Below are 18,899 nucleotides of genomic sequence, written 5' to 3' on the forward strand. Positions count from 1 at the left end.
TCTACTACTTTTATTTGCTAAATTTGGCAACTGTACTTCTGAAGCTTCAAGTTTAGCAAGAGAGCAATGATATAGTCAAAGCTGTATATATTAATTGGCTAGGAATCTTGTTAAAATTAGGTTGCTGATTCAATAAGTCTAGGATGGGGCTGGACAGTCTGCATTTCTAACGAGCTCTCAGATGATGCTAATGCTATTGGTTTGGCCCACATTTTGAGTAGCAAGGCCTTAGAGCTAAATAGGAGTTAAGACTTTAATCATTATGTTGTACACCTAAAACAAATACAGTTATATGTCAATAAAAATATAATAAAAATATTTTGTTCAGTAGACAATTGACAACTTTTGAACAATGACATGACATCATGAGAAATATGTTTAGCAAGATGAATCTGACAGCTGCATGTAAATGACATGAGAGTACCTTAGAGAGTTTAAATAACTATTCACATGCAAAACACTATTAAATAATTTACTGAATGTTCATAGTATCCAAATCATTGTTTCTTGTGGCTGGAAAGTGAACAGAAACCATGTTATTGAAAAACTCATAGTCCATTTGGGGAAAGAACAGGAAGGGGAAGCTTGCTGATAGATGTAGGAAAAGCAAGTGTCCTATTGAAGATAAACAGTACAGAGAACACGTGGTAGAGAATAAACCACACAGTTTAGTCAAGGGCTTCAGTGGATGTAAATAAATAGCATTTTTACTCTTTTACAGTTTATTAGACATCACTTCATTGATTTCTCACTGTAGCCTCATGAAGGAAGGTATTTATCAGCATTATTACACCCATTTTACAGAAGAGAAAAAACTAAGGCTAAATATTTGTCCAAGGCTGTACAGCTCTGAAGTGACTGAGTTGAAATTGGAACCCAGGCATCTTATTCTATATCCCATGTTCTTTCCATTTTGATATCTTTCTTTCCCTCTAAATTCCAGGCACTCTCCACCAAATAAAATTTAATGAAGGCGATTACTCTCCCATCCCATCAATTCTATTTACCACTACATACTGCATCAACAGTACTTCCCTTTTTCTTCTTCTCCTACTGCCTTTTGGTTTCTATTTACTCAGCAATACCTAATATCAATAATTTGAATACAGTGAGTACCAGTAAATGTCGTTACTTGACTAACGGGTTTCCTGCTCCCTCTAAAGACATTACCCAAATCTGGTAATGTTTTGCAATAATTTGAGTCAGACTATGTAATCTGACTTGGTGATACTTTACATGTGGTTTCCCATAGTGACACAACCAGCAATTATGTATAATTTCTGATAATCTTTTCAAAAATTTCCCAATACCATCCTCTTGATACAGTTACAAAGAATTATAAGATTCATGTAATCTAGGAATTCTGAGAAGATTTCAAGCTGCCACAAAAAAAAATAGATATAAATATAGAATAACCATTGTATGAATGCAAACAGAAATATGGTACAGGTATTCTTGATAATTAGTTATTTTATGGTTAAAACAAACAAAATATTCCTCCCATATACAATTCTACTTACTATGTGAGGATTTCTACTCCTTTATCATTTAATCTCTTAACTCACCTTTCTGCTTATTTGTGGTGTAATCTTGGCCTTCCCAATTAACTGCACGAGAACCTGATTTTTTAAAAAAAGTTTTTCCTTTTGTAGCATTAGTTTTTAAGTTACTTGTATGCTTCTAAATCTAGTTTCCTGTGGATGTGCTATATGCCCTCAATTAGATTTTAAGTTCGTCAAGGTCAGAGGTTACCCAATTTCATAGAATTACAATCTTAGAGTTCATCTAGTGCAAGACTCATTTTACAGGTAAGATGAGATTTAGATAAATAATATGTCTTGATAAAAATTCCAAATCTAGCTGATACTATTTTATAACCCAAGCATCCTGATGGTCAGGTTCTTGTTCTACCTTTTATAGAATATCTTATACATACACATACATATGATATAACGTATCTGAATCATATGATACATAATATAAATGTTCAGTATTACTGACTGACCACTAAACAGTTACCAAATATAGCCTTCAAAATAACATATTATTTAATCTCTGTACTGGAAAACTAGTAACTGTAGTTTAAAAATGTGGCTTACTTCACTTCTGAGAAAAACTACCAGTGTTAGACAACTAATATTTTGCTAATATTTTGTTGTTTGTTACCATCTCATGTTCAATTAACATAACTGGTCTCAAGCATTGTTGTTTAAGGCAGTAGAGAAGAGTCAAAAACCATGTATATTTTAAAAGTAATTCTTTCTAAATCAAATAATTGCCTAAACTATTGGTTACTTGTAGTTAGTGTGTTCTAATTATAGTCCATTTCCTCAGCTAGATTTGAAAGGCCCACACAGGTGGCACACCTGGAAAAACCTGACATGGATCACTCTAGAGCTACAAAGTAATTATAGAAGAAGTTTGTTTTTCATTTCCTCCTCCCTCCTAAATATGCTATCCTTCGTATTAACCTCACCACCTTTGCCATAGCTCTAAATGCACACATTGCTGAAACACACAAAGTTACCAAGGCATCACACTTTCTCATGCCTCTGTTGACACTCTATCTAAATTGTGTTTTGCAACCTATCTATCCTTTAAAATTCAACTCAGTTACCTTTTTTTTTTTCATGAAACCTACACTGAGTCCTCTAGCTAAAGCTAGTAATTTCTTCTTCTAGATTCCCATAGAAAGTTTTCCATGGATTTTTGCCATGTACTATAGTGGCAAGGTGTACAAATTTTATAAATCAGTTCTAGGTTCTGATCTCGGCTTTGCCTTCAGTTAACTTGGACAACTTGCTCTGGAAACTTCGGTTTCTTCATCTGTACATTGGGGATAATAATGGTACCTTCCCATAGGGCTGTTGTGAGGATTTAATGAGCTAGTTCAGGTAAAGTGCTTAGCACTCAACACAGGCCTTAGCAATGAATGTTAGCTATTATCATCATATTATAATACCAATCAGTTCCTGGAGGACATGGGGTATGTCTTAATTAGCTGTCTGACAAATGCAGACTTTGGCTCCTAAGTGTTTAAAAAAGCTTTATTGTAATACATACTGATTGAATGACTTTTTCATTTTATATCCCTAAATGTTAGCTGAAAAATTGAGCTAGCCACCCATATGGGGTTTAGAGAATGCCATAAAATGTGGCTCTGAGTCTCCAGAACAGGAGAGCGAACACTTCCTCCAGAAAACCCCCAATCATACAAACAATCCTATTCTTTCCTACTCTACATTCAGTCACCACTTACATTTCTAATTGATTTCCTACTCTTTCATTTCTCTGTCAACATAAGTTCAGGCCATCAGCATTGTCATGCCATGTCCCAAATGAAGTGCAGAATATGGGAAGTGTCCAAAGTGAGCCTTTAGGCTGAGATAGGACAAGTTTAAAGCTTCTACTTACTGCCATTAACTTATTTAATTCATTGTTACACAATATATCAGATATAGAAAAAAAAAATCTTGGTTTATCCCTTTTAACTTCCATTCCCTTCCCCATAGGCAACCACTAACCTGAATCTGGTGTTCATTATTCTCATCCATTTTGGTTTTTTCTCAACACACAAAACTGTTTGTTTTTCATCCTTTTTATCCACTTAATATATGGTACCTAATTCAAAAAGCATTTATGGAATGAATTAATTAGTATGATTTCTTTGCATAGTCTTAAAAAACTATATGACTAGAGAATATTAGACTAATTTCTCACTTTTAAAAATCTCCCTATTTGGCAACATAAATTATGGGGCATGAATGAAAAATTAAATCAGACTCTTGACCTGGAAAGAAGAAACAGCACAATGAACAGATTTGCTGGTAGTAAGTGAAAAGGTAACTTCAACATCTTTAATTTTTTACCCTTAGTGTCTGACAATACTTTGAACTCTTATTCAGACTCAGTAATAGCAAAATAGCAGTAGAGCAGAAAAAGAAGTTTGTCACTTGTGTTTACTCAAACCACTCCAACCTACAATAAAATCATGTTTCTCTAACTCAAGTCTAACTGAACAAATTGTACGAGTACTTGCCCAGATTCCTTCTCTTGGTTCTTTGGAGATGCCGCAGTGATCCATGTGCAGAAATGTTTACACTGTCAACTTCCTTCGTCATTTGATAATGGCCTTTCTCAGCTCTGCTGCTCCTTATCTCATCAGACCTCTCCCACTGTTGCAGCTTTAACAATTTTTCTGATGCTCCCCTCATGGGACATGTTTCAGTGCTCTTTTCTCCTCATCTTCTTCCTCTGTGACTTTAGCTACATCCATTGCAGGTAGGTGCTGACCGATCTCTGGCCATTGTCCCAGACTGTGTGGTGGGGCACCAATTTTCTTCAGTTTTCTCCTGTGAGCTGCTTCTGATGAATAGAGCTGTGGCAGGCACTGTGTGTGGTCTGATCAGATCCCGTTCGATCACTTTTGACCCTTTCTGTGCTTCAGTGCTTTTTGCCTCTGCTTCACAGAACCTGTAATTATTCTTTGAAGGACTGCTCTTTTGCTACTAGGGCTGCTTTGTCAGCAAGCACTGAGCTGGGAGTTAGGTCCTCTGAAGGAGCTCTTAACCAATGGCTGTCAAATGATGGGGTACAAAAACCCAGGTCAAGCCTCAGGTCAGAACAACTCTGGAGTGTAATTTGCATTCCAGATTTCTCCTAATGGAGAAGGCCAATCTCAACTTGCCTTTTCCCCTTTTCCTGGGAATGAATGAAATGTGAAAAGTTATCAGAGTAGGAACACGAGGATGGCAGTAGAATAGAAGGTAGGTTTTGCGTGTGAAGGCGTTTTGGTACTCCAGATTGTGCAGGCCAGTTATCAAACTTGGAGAACTTCATCAGGGTTGAACCAGTCTTGAGCATAAGCCTCCAAATATTAATTTGGAAGGACATTAATCTACTCTTGCCTCCGTAAGATTAGCCCTGGGAATAGAGTACAGCTAAATTTGCAGGTGACTTTAAATGTGGAGAGGAATAGAGAGAGCAAAGCCAGGAACTCACTCAATTTATACTTGACACTGTGCAGAGCAGAGGTGGAGGAGAGAGAACTTTAGACTACAGGACATGATCCATGTCCTAAAATAACTTCCATTCTGCTTGTGAAAGGCAAGAATTCAATACATAAAAAGGTACCCTACAAAGCAATATATGATAATTGAAAAATAACACATATGAGAAATGTTTTCTTTATATGTGTGAGATAGGATGTGTCAAAAGTTCAGAAATAATAGAAGTAAAACTAATGAATTACTGAAGTAGTAATTAGTAAAAGTTTATTGTGCACACATAAAAAAGACAGTTTGCAAACTGGGCGCACTCAAACCAAAACATGGAATGAGGCTCAGGGATATATTGTTATAAAGCAGCTTATATAGTAAGAAAGCAAGGACTGTTTATTCTTCACAGCAATTGGTAATACTAGAATTTTCTTAAGTTATATTAATTTTGGGAAACACTTCAAGTTTTGCTTATGATTTCCAGAGGCATAAGCAAGAAATGACCCAGGTCAAGTTAGCCTTGCAAAATAAGCTAAATTAAGCTTTGCTTGTACGACAAAACTGGTTTTGTCTGTTCAGGGAATTTTCAAGGACGGTCTCTGTTTTTGATTTTAACAGATGTAAATCATATTGAAACAATGGATGAAAGGAGGAAATATAGACTTTCAAATTCTATTTCCCCTGTGTGTTTCTTAACATACCATATTGCCTATGTCATGAGTGAAGTGTGAATTTAAAGCATATTACAATGTTAAATTATTGTTTATTTATAATGTTAATATTTCTATAGAAAATCTAGATTCTAAAGATAAGCGTACGTGTGATGGCATCTATGAGTTCATATACTAACTGCTTCTTAGATTAGTTGGTTTATTTTAGGAAACAGTTTCCGAATTTCATAATTTTTGACATAGTACGACAAAGAGATTAATGTATAGCAGAGCATATTACAATAGACTATTTTGAATGGTATTGAAGAAAGGAATATCTGCATCTAGGGAAAGTAATTTCTTTCTATAAGAAATCATGTCTTCTGTTTAACATTTTTATATTTTGGCTTTTGGAAAAATTAGCTGTATAATTTCTGCTAATTAGTGTAGTCATTGAGACTCAAGTTCATCAATAAAAGGGAAACAATGGTAAGTAATATTTATGTTATGTTCTTTATAAGGATAAAATGATATATAAATGTTGCACACTTTATAAATATATAAAGCACTGCTATTTTTAATTCACAATCTGATGGAGATTGAATTCTATTCATTCATCTTCACTGTGATAACTGTAATGAACATAAAAAATATTTCCATGAATGTTTAAGTTTTCATTTAAATGAAACAAAGATATTTCCCCCAGTTTGTTTTGACATTGTCCTACCTTGTATTGTTGTGGATAAAAAGGCCTTCTGAAATATAGGAAAGAGTATTGGCTTAGAATACACAGATTTCAGGCCTATTTTTTTACTTAAAAAGTCCAGTGATCTTGGAAAAGTCTCTTAATATATCCATCTAATTAAAAAATTTATTGTGAAACTTGCATAAAATAATGTATTAAAGGTATTTTCTAAAATAAAAGTGCTAGATGAATGTAAAGCAGTATCATTAAAGTACATAATACCTTATGATGTCAGTAACCTGTCATTCATATTTTTTCTCGTGTCTCTAATCTACTCAAGTCTAATACTCCATCAGCATTCTCTAAAAACACTTATTGTGCTTCTATTATGTATTGGCACTCTACGAGTCATTAAAAATGTAGCAATTAACAAGACAGTCATAGTCCCTGCCTCCATAGAGCTTATTATTTAGAGGAGAGACATATAGTAAACAAATAATCACTTAAATAACAATGTAATTATAATTGTGATAAATTTAATGAAGATTTGAGTGTACAGGTTGGGTGATAACTCTTAATGGGTCTTTCACATTTCTGTACATCTTGCAAGCTGACTGACTATCCTTTGTCCTGGACTATCTTTTCAAAGAGAGTTTGCACAGCAAGAAGCTTTGGAAGATAGTGTCTCTCTAGGGCAAAGCGTAGGCATGCTTACTGTCTATTATAAAAGATTCTGGTTTCCTAAACTCAAGATTCCACTTCTGTAATGCACCCTATTTAATGTGCAGGCTTCCATCTGGATCCATTTGTGTTGCCATATGAGATGGGGACACAGAGAAACTAATGCTGATGCTTTTGTTGCTTGATGTGCTGTGAGTGATAAAGACCTTTATTTCTGAGCCTCAGGTCTCATGTTTTCTGCCAAGATCCATGAAACTGACAGGCTAACTTGTTAGCTTGAAAACAAAGCAGAATCACAGACCATCATAAAAGGGGATCAATTCTAGGAAGTGACATTTAAGCCTGTAGCCTATCCTCCTTCCAATTCATTTTTAAAATAAATCCTATTTTACTATAAAATGTTTGAAATATGCAGATAAGAATACAGATTAATATATAAACATCTACATATCCGCAACCAAGCTTTATCAAACACTAACTAGCATTGTAACATATTTGCTTTAGATGTTTATGAATAAAGTATTACATATACAGTTGAGGTTGCCTGCGTTTTCCTCTCTTGTGTCATTCTCCTCTGTCCATGCTTCCCTCCCTAGAGGTACACACTATCACAGATTCAATATGTATTATTCTATACTGCTTATTTCTTCGATAAAATATTTTATCATTTTTATCAACAACAGTTTACATGTAAATGGATGTGCAAGGTAATTAAAGAAACTTGGTACTCAGCACATATTTCCAGTGTAAGGACAGGATAATATTGCCACTGATAATGAAGTCTTCTGGAAGAAGATAAACTAAATTGCCTTTGGGTTATAATCTGGCTTCAACATTTCTCTAAATTTACAGGTGCTCCGTCAGGGGAAATCATGTGGCAAGGCAATGCGTAAGTCCCAGGAAACTCCAGTACAGTAGGTACTAGAATGTGGGCTAGGTTTGAGATGTCTGACAGGAATGAGATAAGGAGGTGGGTAGGCATCTTTGTGTGTTTTCATCCTACATTCTCAATGGCCAACCTCCCACTCTCAAAATTAGGCTGAAGCAGTGTACTTTTACAGTGAGATGAACATCCTCAGATGGTCCAAGCAGATGGTCCTTGCCACCTAGGCATGGAGGAAAGAGCAGGAATTTCACCCGTACATGATCAAAACAAGCCAAATATAAACAAAGATCTGAGCCAGGCTCACCTTGGTGCTCAGCCTTCAGATTACAAAGACTGCACAAGAGCAGGAGGCATTTTTATCTTGATGACCCTTAACATGCCCTATTTCTTGATGCACACTGTGCTCCAGTCTGGATATCTTCCCCTCTTTGCCAGGCACATAGGTTTCATTTTGGTGTCTCCATTTCTCATTCTGCTGGAGATTCTTTTTGCACTCTGTGTTGAATATGAGATCTCCTATTTTGTGTCAGATCTCTTATTTTCTGCATCCAACAATGTCCTCTTTTTTGATTTCCTCTTGTATTTGTAGAACATATTATCCAGGAGCTTCCTGAGAAAAGGTATCTCAGAGCTAAATTTTTACAACTATACATATCTGAAAATATCTATTTAACACTCATGTATGATTGATAGTTTGGATGTGTACAGAATTCGAGATAGGAATTAATTTTCATTCAGAATTTTAAAGGCATTGTTCCACTGCCTTAGAATTTTTTTGTATGTGACCTCTTTGTCTTCAGCGTTATGAGATGTGACAATAAAGTTACTTTTGTGGGCCTATTTTCATCCATCTTATTAGGCCCTGTGGGCCATTGCAATCTGGAAAACTATGTCCTTCAGTTCTGAGAAAGTTTCTTAAACTATTTCATTGATGATTTTCATTTTTCACTGTACTTTCTTTCTACAACTCCAGTTATTTGTACATTCTACTTCCTGTACTTTATTATTTAAATCTTTTTTTCTGTATTTCCATATCTATTTTTCAAGTAACAGCCCTGACTAACTTGACTACTGAATTTTTCCTATTATTTGTTATCTGCTAATATTTGTGAGTGTTTGACTACCCTAGTTGGGTTTTACTTTAGGAATATCTGATTGGGTTATTTTATGATTCTCATCTTATTTTGGTCAGAATCCTCAGGGCAGACTTTACTAATCTCTTGCTAGGAGAGGAAAGGCCTGGTTAATAATATTTTAGAAGTCAAGTAGAAGAAGAAGGCTGATGTCTCAGCATTCACCATTGGGATATTCCTTTTTTTTTTTTTCTGGCATGATATCTTCACCTTCCACTGAGCTCGGTGTCCACCAGTCCCAAATCCCTTTATTTTACTCTCCCTAGAGAACAAACTTCTAGGCTTCTACCAGGGTGAGAGGAGGGGCAGTGGCTCTACAGCAGAGAGCATCAGAGCAGGGCTAAGGATATACCTGCTCTTCAAATAGCTTCATCTGGTCCTTCTGATTTGGGGACCTCCTTCACCTTCATGTCCGGAGGTACTTGGTGCTATTAAGTCATGGACCCTTGAGGATTCTGTGGTTACAAATGAAGCCGATTCTTGACTTTTGCTACCACCAGTTTAGGATTTGGCTTTTTGGGATCCTCAAGTCTGCTGTAAACCTCCATCTATATTCTAGTCTCAAAATTTTTGGTGTTGTCGTCTCCTTTCTTTTTTTCCATATTGTTTTGTACTTATTAATTAAAAACAAAATTCCTTCTGGTAGAGTTTTGTAAGCAAGGGAAAATTAGATAAATGTGTGTTTGTTTGTTTGTTTGTTTTTGCCAGTTTTACCTAGAATCTCCAACTTACTTATTATATTGTAGCTGGAAGGACATCTTGTTTTGTTTTCATGGATGTAATATCTCTCATGTGAGGATATTATTGATAGTTTTATTTTCCTTTTTAGTTTTCCAAACAGTATATTTTAAAAAACACAAATCTGTTAATGTCACTCTCCTCATAAAACTCCTATTTCAGCATCTTCTTATGTAGTTTTTAGATAAAGACAAAATTTTTAATCATGATTTTCAATACCACATCAGGGGGCACAAACTTATGGTGAAATGCATATTATTTTTGCAGCATGGTGTTGTCTTGTTTCAAATTGAAATTTGAATGCCTGTTGGCAAGGTTTATATTCTCCATTTTACCACAGGTTCTGCTGCTCCTTCTTGTCATTCCATATATTATCTGCTCATTCCCTAAGGTATTAGAGTCATTTACCTCAGCCCCGCATGTTTTGGCATTTCCAGCTGATCTCTTAGCACACTTCCCTTATTCTCTCAGCCACATTGGCTTTCTTTTGGGCCTTTGTAAGCCCCATGATCGCTCCTCTGCTGTTCCTATAAATGTACAACTTACTCTGCTTGTAACCCCCTTTTTTCCCTTTAATGCTGTTGTCCTTCAGATCTCTACTCAGTTGTTTCTTCTGTCTTCTCACCTTCCTGCCAAGGCCAAATCCCCATCATAGGCTCTCTTAGCACCATGGAGCTATTTTATATGTATTTTTATATTTTATTTTGTGTTCACTTCCCTCAACTAAATTATAAGCTTCATGGAGTAGGATCCAGGTCCATTTTGCCTTCTATTACATTCATAGTGCCTAGCAGAGAACTTAGCTCAGAGTAGATACTTAATAACTATTTATTGAATGAATGAATGAAGCGGATACCTTAAATATAAATAGGAATTATAAGGTGAGGACTGAGGAAAGTCTACAGGCCAGGAAAACATATGAGAATAAGCTTGGTGTATTTGAGGAACAGAAAGACAAGGGCTGTGGCTAGAGCCATGTGAACCAGGGGAGGTGGTACTAAATGGAGCTACAAGGATCAACAGGGGCCTGATTACAGGGGGACTTTGAAACAATGATAAAACATGTGAACTTTTTTTAAGGGCAATTTTAGTAGGGGAGTTATACATACCAGATTGTATGTGGACAATGTGATGGAAATGGCAAAAGTGGATGAGAGGAGGCCAGTTAAAAGGTTATTGCCCTAGTCTAGGCAAGAACTGATGGCTTAGGGGAAAAGATAGTAAAAATGGAGAGAAGTATCAAAGTATATTTTAGAAGGTACGAAATTTGATGATGGATTGGAGACGGGAAGTGAAGAAAAGAGAATTGTCAAAAATGACACTCAGGTTTCTGGATTAATCAACTGGGTGAACACAGGTACCATTTATTAAGGTGGGAAAGATAAAGGGGGAACAGATTTTGGGGGGAAGAGGAGGATATCAATTTTGAATGCTTGTTTAAGATACTTGTGAGTTATCTGAATCTTGAGAAGACTGTTGAAGTCTGGAGCTCAGAAGAGAGGTCTGGATTGGAGATTTAAATTTGTGAGTTTTTGGCATACAGTTGTATTTAAACCACTTTGGTAGATGAGCTTATCCAGATAGAGGGTGAGAAGGGGCTTGATGATAATCAACCTAAAGAAGAAGCTAAAATAGTAGGATATTGTGGTCCCACATAATGTCTACTTAGTGATTTTGATGTGAGAACAGAAGTGGGGACAGGAATAGAGAAAATCTGAGGTGGATGTGACTTTAATGAAAGGATGACTGAGCTGGGTTGGAAAAAGTCACTTGGGGTGAGGTTAATTAGGTGAGAGGGCAAGATACTGAATGCTTATCAACTGAACACTGATGCAGATTAGGTTAATGACACGAGTCGGGGTGGGGGTTGGGGGACTGAGAGCCAGGTACAACAGAGTTCAGGGAATGGAAGGAGTGACCAAGTCAGTAGATGATGGTAATCAAGATGAGAAGTGGAGATATAACTGAATGACATAAGTCAAGTTAAAGTACTTTGTGCTTTGTCTGGCAGCAATAAGATATTGTCATTATTTGAGTTTTACAAATAAAAGCCACCCTACTCCCCCAAAATCCCAACTGAACTAAGAAAGCAAACTAAACTAAAAACAAAACAAAGTTTATTGCAATTATTTGCCTGGTTCCTTATGTAAATATTTAGGCTTTTTGTTAGAGTATAGCAACAACAAACACCCAACGCTCCAAAAAAGTAATATAGTAAAATACAGTAATGTAAGAATGTGAGGATATTTTTTCCTTTGACATTTAGATCCACTATACCTGAAAATTCTGAAAAATAAAAACAGAAGGTAGAAACGTTGGAGGCATATGTAAATGGAGTTCTATTTGGGATGATTAATTTGTTTTTCTTGGGTGATAAATATTTAAGAATTTACCACATTGTAATTAAGTGTTATGGTGTCCTTATGAATTAGATACCCTAATTTTAAAGAAGATTCATTCAACTGTCAAACATAAAAGTAAATATTTACTTGTTTTGTATATTCTGTTGTCATCCTCAACAATAAGATAAAGTCACTGAACTATAGGTTAAATCGCATTGCATTATCAGTTTTATAATTCTGTCATATTATATAAACTTAAGATATATGAGAACTTCGACTAATAGAATTATTATCTTTGAAACAATTCACATATACACACACACATTGTCACATACTAATTAGCACAAGTAACAAATTTCAAACATAGACATGAAAATACGCTCTGTAACCAGTTACATAAAATTCTTCTTTGCAATCTCTTCTAAATATCAGTGAAACTGGTTTTATGTTCTACAAACATTTGGAACTTTAAGGGGTCACATTTTAACAAAGCAAATTCCTCAAAGGGTCTCATCTGTAGTTAACTATATCTCACACTTAATGCTCTGGTGATGATTGGAACAGAAGGCAGTTTTTCTTTGTTTTATGATTGTTTATTAGCTAAAACAGAATGGCTTTCTTTAAAAAAAAAAGGAGCAAGAAAAATTATCTAGAGTGCTGTTTTTTGTTAGTTTCACAGTTGATAAATATTCATCATGACAAAAACTAAATTTAGTTTCTGTGCTAGTTATAATTTTTAGTTATACAGAACAGAACAAATTGGAGTTACCTTGGTCTAGGTACTTATTACAAGGAAATTGGAGAATTAAGGAAGACTGGATCTCAGCCAGGTGTGAGACCCAAGAACAGGAATTCCACCTGTTCTAAATAGAAAAATAGGAACCAAAGTGCATCTCAGCCTCCTGGAGACCAGAATACCTTCAGAATCCAGGAGATCATTCCAGACTGGAGCAAGACTGCTCTGGCATATAGGTTGTGTGCTCACCTCATCAATCCCTACTCCATGCTTAGCCATTAGTGTGACTCAACCTCTTCTGCTCCTGCTGCTACCACTTCCAAAGTCATAAGTCAATGAACTCACTCTTACTCCCCCACCCCGACTGTGCAGTTGTCTGAAAAAGCAAAAATAAGAAAGATAAGCCACAGACAGAAGTGTGGAGGCTGGACAGCGGCCTGGAGCCTCTGGGCGCAGTGGGCATGGAGAAGGATCCTGTGAGCATGGGGTGGCTTCACCTACCACCCCTGGGACTGGAAAATCTAAGCTGAAAACATTGCCCGAGGAAGATCTTACTACGTTTGTCAAGAAGCAGATGCTGAAACAGAAAGCTAAATCAAAATGTACAGATATTGTGATGAAAATATTTGTCTTGACCACAATATCATTTAATCATGATTAAAAATTAGTTTTTTGTTAGTACATTGGCTTGTTTTGTTTACTGATGAGTCTAGTAAAATCTTAGACAGTATAATGGGATCTATTATTATTTAAGATTCTAATTAGTACTTCTGATTTTATTTTATTATCTGACATCTCTAAACTGTGGTAACCTTTGAATTATTCAAGTAAAGTCAGCAGGGAAGATTTCTAAAAACAATTTGTTAAAGTTAAGCACATTTTGCATTAAAGACTTAAATGTAAGACTCCAAACCATAAAACTCCTAGAAGAAAACATAGGCAAGTAAACTCTTTGACATTGCTCTTAGTAATATTTTGGATCTGTTTCTTCAGACAAACAAACAAAAAATAAACAAACGGGACTACATCAAACTAAAAAGTTTTTGCACAACAAAGGAAACCACCAACAAAACAAAAAGGTGACCTTCTGAATGGGAGAAGATATTCACCAATGACACATCTAATAAGGAATTAATATCCAAAATATATAAGGAATTCATGCAACTTAACACCAAAAATATAAACAATTCAATTAAAAAATAGGCATCTTACTTGAATAGACATTTTTCCAAAGATGACATATTGATGGCTAATAAACATATTAAAAGATGCTCAATGTCACTAATCATTAAGGAAATGCAAATTAAAACCACAATGAGATATGACCTCACACCTGTCAGAATAGCTATTATCATTAAATAAACAACAAGTGTTGCCCAGGATACAGAAAAAAGGGAACCCTTGTGCACTGTTAGCAGGTTTGCAAATTGGTGTAGAGACTTGGAAAACAGTATGGCGGTTCCTCAAAATATTAAAAATAGAACTACTATATGATTCAGCAATCCAACTTCTGGGTATTTATCTGAAGAAACCCAAAATACTAATTTGAAAAGGTATATACACCCTTAGTTCACTGCAGCATTATTTACAATAGCCGAAATACAGAAACAACCAAAGTATCCATCGATAGACGAATGGATAAAGAAGCAGTATAGATATATGAGAGAATATTACACGGCCATGAAAGGAACAAAATCTTGCCTTTGTGACAACATGGAAGGACCTAGAGGGTTTTATGCTAAGTGAAATAAGACAGAGAAATAAAAACATCATATAATTTCATTTATATGTAGAATTTAAAAAACAAACAAAAAAGTGAGCAAAAAAAATCCCAGAACAGTCTATGGCCATGCCACTCTGAATGTTCCCGATCTCATTTGATCTTCGAAGCTAAGCAGATTTGGGCCTGGTTAGTACCTGGATGGGAAACCACCTAGGAATACCAGGTGCTGTAGGAATTAAAAACAAAACAAAACAAAAGAAAACAAAAAAACAGAAACTCGTGGATACAGAGAACAAAATGACAGTTGTCAAATGGGAGGGAGATTGGGGGCTGATTAAAAAGGTGAAAGGGATGAAATACAAATTGCTGGTTATAAAAATAGTCATGGGGATGGAAAGTACAGCGTAGGGAATATAGCCAATAATATTGAACAACTATGTATGGTGTCAGATAGGTACTAGACTTACCCAGATGATAACTTCATAAGTTATATAAATGTCTAATCACTATGTTGCAAACCGGAAACTGATATAATATTGTATGCCAAGTGTAACTGAAAAATAAAAAAATAATGTTAGAGACTTCTTTAAGCCAAAACAAAAGGATACTAATTAGTAATATGAAAACATATGAAAGTATAAATCTCATTGGTAAATGTTAAAATATAGTTATTCAGTTTATTCTCATGTTTAGTGGTGGTGATTAAATCACTTATAAATCTAGTATGAAGGAAAAAAGACAAAAATATTTAAAATAACTATAACTACAATAATTTAATAGTTATACAAGGTAAAAAGATGTAAACTGTGACAGCAAAAGCATAAAATGGTGTAGAGGAAGTCTAAATGTAGAGCTTAGTATGAGTTCACAGTTATCAGCTTAAAATAGACTGTTGTAAATATAAAACGTTTTATATAAGCCTCATAATAACCATGAAGCAAGACCCTAAAGTAGATACAAAAAAAGATAAAAAGAAAGGAATTGAAGTATGTTACTACAGAAAATCATCAAATCACAAAGGAAGAGAGCAAGAAAAGAAAAAAAAGAGGGGGGAATTATAAAACATCCAGAAAACAATTAATATAATGGCAATAAGCACATAACTGTTAAAAGGAAACCTCTGAGCACTGTTGGTAGAATTGCAAATTGGTGCAGCCATTATGGAAAACAGTATGGAAGTTTAAAAATTTAAAAATTAAAAAAAAAATCTGCCATATTCAGCAATTTCATTTTTGGCTGCTTATCTGAAGAAAATGAAAACACTAACTTGAAAAGATAATTGGAATCCTCATGTTTATTGCACCATTATTTACAATAGCCAAGATGTGGAAACAACACAAGTGTCCGTCAATAGATGAATGGATAAAGACAATTTGGCATATACACATATGCCATGGCGTATAATTCAGCTATAAAAAAGAAGAAAATCCTGCCATTCGCAACAACATGGATGGACCTCGAGCGCATTGTGCTATGTGAAATAAGTCACACAGAGAAAGACAAATACTGTATAATATCACTTATATATGGAATCTAAAACAAAACAAAACCAAAATAATAAAAAACAAACCAAAACTCTAATTCGTAGATATTCAGAACACATTGGCTGACGGTTGCTAGAGCAGGAGTGAGAGGTAGTGAAATAGGTCAATGGGTCAAAAGGCACAAACTTCCAGTTATAAAATAAATAAGTGATATAATGTACATTGTGATGACTATAGTTAATAACACTGTGCTGTATATTTGAATGTTGCCAAGAGAATAAATCTTAAAAGTTCTCATCACAAGAAAAAATTTTGTTAGCTGTGTGTGCTGATGGATGTTAACTAGACTTACTATGATCATTTTGCAAAATATACAAACATTGAATTATTACATTGTACACCTGAAATTAATACATTATATATCAATTATACCTCCATTAAAAACATATAATAAAATAAAGTAGCAATTTTTGTATCTAAAAAAGAAAAAAAAGAAAAAAAAGATAAACCAGAGGGGATGTGGCTGGAGGAAAGTACCTGCTACTCTACTGGTCTCCTCCACTTCCCTGAGAAGCTACTTAAGAATTTTGCTCCTTCAGGATTACACTGGTTGACTATTCTTTGTGTCTCCAGTTCAAGCTTAGAAGAAGAATCTGATTGATTATGCCTGTCATCTCTGCTGGGTAAAGATCTCATTCCATACGGCCTCCTCATTGTCTACTTTTACCTGCCTTTCTCTGGCCAGGTAGTTGGTAAAATATTATTTCTGGGTCTGTCTGTGAGGTTTCTCTGGAAGAGATTAGTATTTAAATCAGCAGACTGCGTAAAGATCTCCCTTGCCAATGTAGGTGGGCATCATCCAATCCCTTGAGGGCCTGAACAGAAGAAAAAGGCAGAGAAAGGGTAAATGCACTCTCTCTGAGTTGACACTTCCATCTTCTTCTGCCCTTGGACATTGGTGCTCCTTATTCTTGGGCATTCAGATTCAGATAAGAGCTACACCATTGTCCCTACCCCTTCTCAGGAGTTGATATCACCAGCTTCCTGGTTCTCTAGCTTGCAGATGACAGATCAGCAGATCATGGGACTTCTTGGCCTTCATAACCATATCAGCTGAGTATATCTCATCTGTTTGTCTGTCTATCTTATCTTATCTTATCTCTCTCTATCTAATCTTTATTATTGATTCTGTTTCTCTGGAGAACCGTAACTAATACAGTAATATATAAAATTTTCCCTTTATTGATAAAGAATAACTGATTTTCACCTTGGGTAATCATTATATAGTCCTTTTGTTTTTGCTTTTTAAATCACAGACATTGCTATTCTCCAAATTGTAAGTCTAATAACTCTTTTGTTTTATGGTTCGAGTCCATTAAAGTAATTCATAGGATGATGAGCCTCCTGATTAAGTCCAGTGCTTATGGGAGGTAAAGCGAGCCTAAAGAAATGTATGAAATTGTAAGGCACATTTTAATCTAGTTTAATCTTCTTTTGCCTTTAGCTATTCCTTTCTGGAGCTAAAAAGAACTCTTGGGTTTCAAATTTACTTCTCTCCATGAGGTGGTAATAACTGCAAAAGAAAGAAAAAAAGTACTCGAAAAGGTACATAATTTAAGATGTGTAAACACAGGAATATTCTAATCTTCTACTTGAGCAAAATGCTAAATTTATTTTTTGTGAATTTTAGTGAAAAAATAAGAAAGACTATATTAAAAAGTTACGAAACTCATATTGATGCTAGACTAAATATTATAAATCAAGATAATGGCTCCACTGAGGTGAAGGATCTTGCAGTTTCAGTATGTATGGGGATTGATCTGGGGACCAAGGCAGTGGTCAGCCTGGACCAGCTCAGAAGAATTTACCGCAATTCAAATTTGCATGCAAATCAAGCAGGCAACTCCTGTAGGTCTGAAATGGGAACAAAATAGTGTTTCTACCTTTACAAGTCACAGAGGTTATATTTCATAAAAATTATACTGCATTTTACTGTGCTTATCTTCACATATAAATTTCTATTGTGAGGTAAACAGCGTTTTGAAGAAGCTGAGAGTCTATATAATTAGAACTTAACATCCATACCTTTGACTGCAAATTCAGAATTGTTTCAGTAGAGTTTGGAGCCTACTGGGAGACAGAAAAGGCCTTCTGAAGCTTTCTTTGGCTGGGCAGGAGGAAGCTGGAGCCTGGGGTCAGGGGCCCTGGGGGAGTAGAGGGGAAAGAAGAGGGAGCAGAAAGAAGAAAAGGCAGAGTTTTCCTCCCCTCTGCAGCTCACAGAAAAGAGAAACTGGTTTTCCTAAGGCAGAGAGTGTGAATTTGCTAGGGAAACAGTTTCAGTGGCTAGATCAAGTCCTTAGGCCAGTGAAAGCAGAAATGCCAGTGGGCTTAAAGGTCTTTAACCTCAGCTTGACACAAATCCTAGAGACCTGGAAATTTATGCCCAAACCCTGAGAGAGGTGTCTACACAAAGCCAAGATACAGAGTGAAGGGTGGTGAAACTTTGGAAACAAGATGATGACTAAAACAAAGAGTTGGTCAAACATTTGAGAGATACCCAGTTGTATCTTAGAATTTATTTTTAAAACGGTTTTTTTCCCTTTTTTTCTCTAAAAGTGTTATAAAAGGAAATAAACCAGGGAATAAGGTGGTAACCAAGGGAGACCATCAAGGTGGCCAGGGAAAGCTTCTCTGAGGAATGGCATTTGAGCTGAAGCCTGATGGTGAAAATGAGCTAGCCAAGTGATGCGCTGGGAAGTAGGAAGGGGGAAAGAAATGGGTCCAGTTCCTGGGTACAGTCTAATAGTACTCTGTAATTTTCCCTGATAGCTTACTACATATGTG

The 18,899-nt window shown here is 35.6% G+C and overlaps 1 pseudogene; it reads left to right on the forward strand.

Annotated features, from left to right (window-relative positions):
• Positions 1 to 14,687: 14,687 nt before the first annotated feature.
• LOC112478726 lies at positions 14,688 to 14,806 on the forward strand (annotated as a pseudogene).
• The last annotated feature ends 4,093 nt before the right edge of the window (positions 14,807 to 18,899 follow it).

Source organism: Pteropus alecto, unplaced genomic scaffold (assembly GCF_000325575.1).
Source record: "Pteropus alecto unplaced genomic scaffold, ASM32557v1 scaffold22, whole genome shotgun sequence".
Taxonomy (NCBI): domain Eukaryota; kingdom Metazoa; phylum Chordata; class Mammalia; order Chiroptera; family Pteropodidae; genus Pteropus; species Pteropus alecto.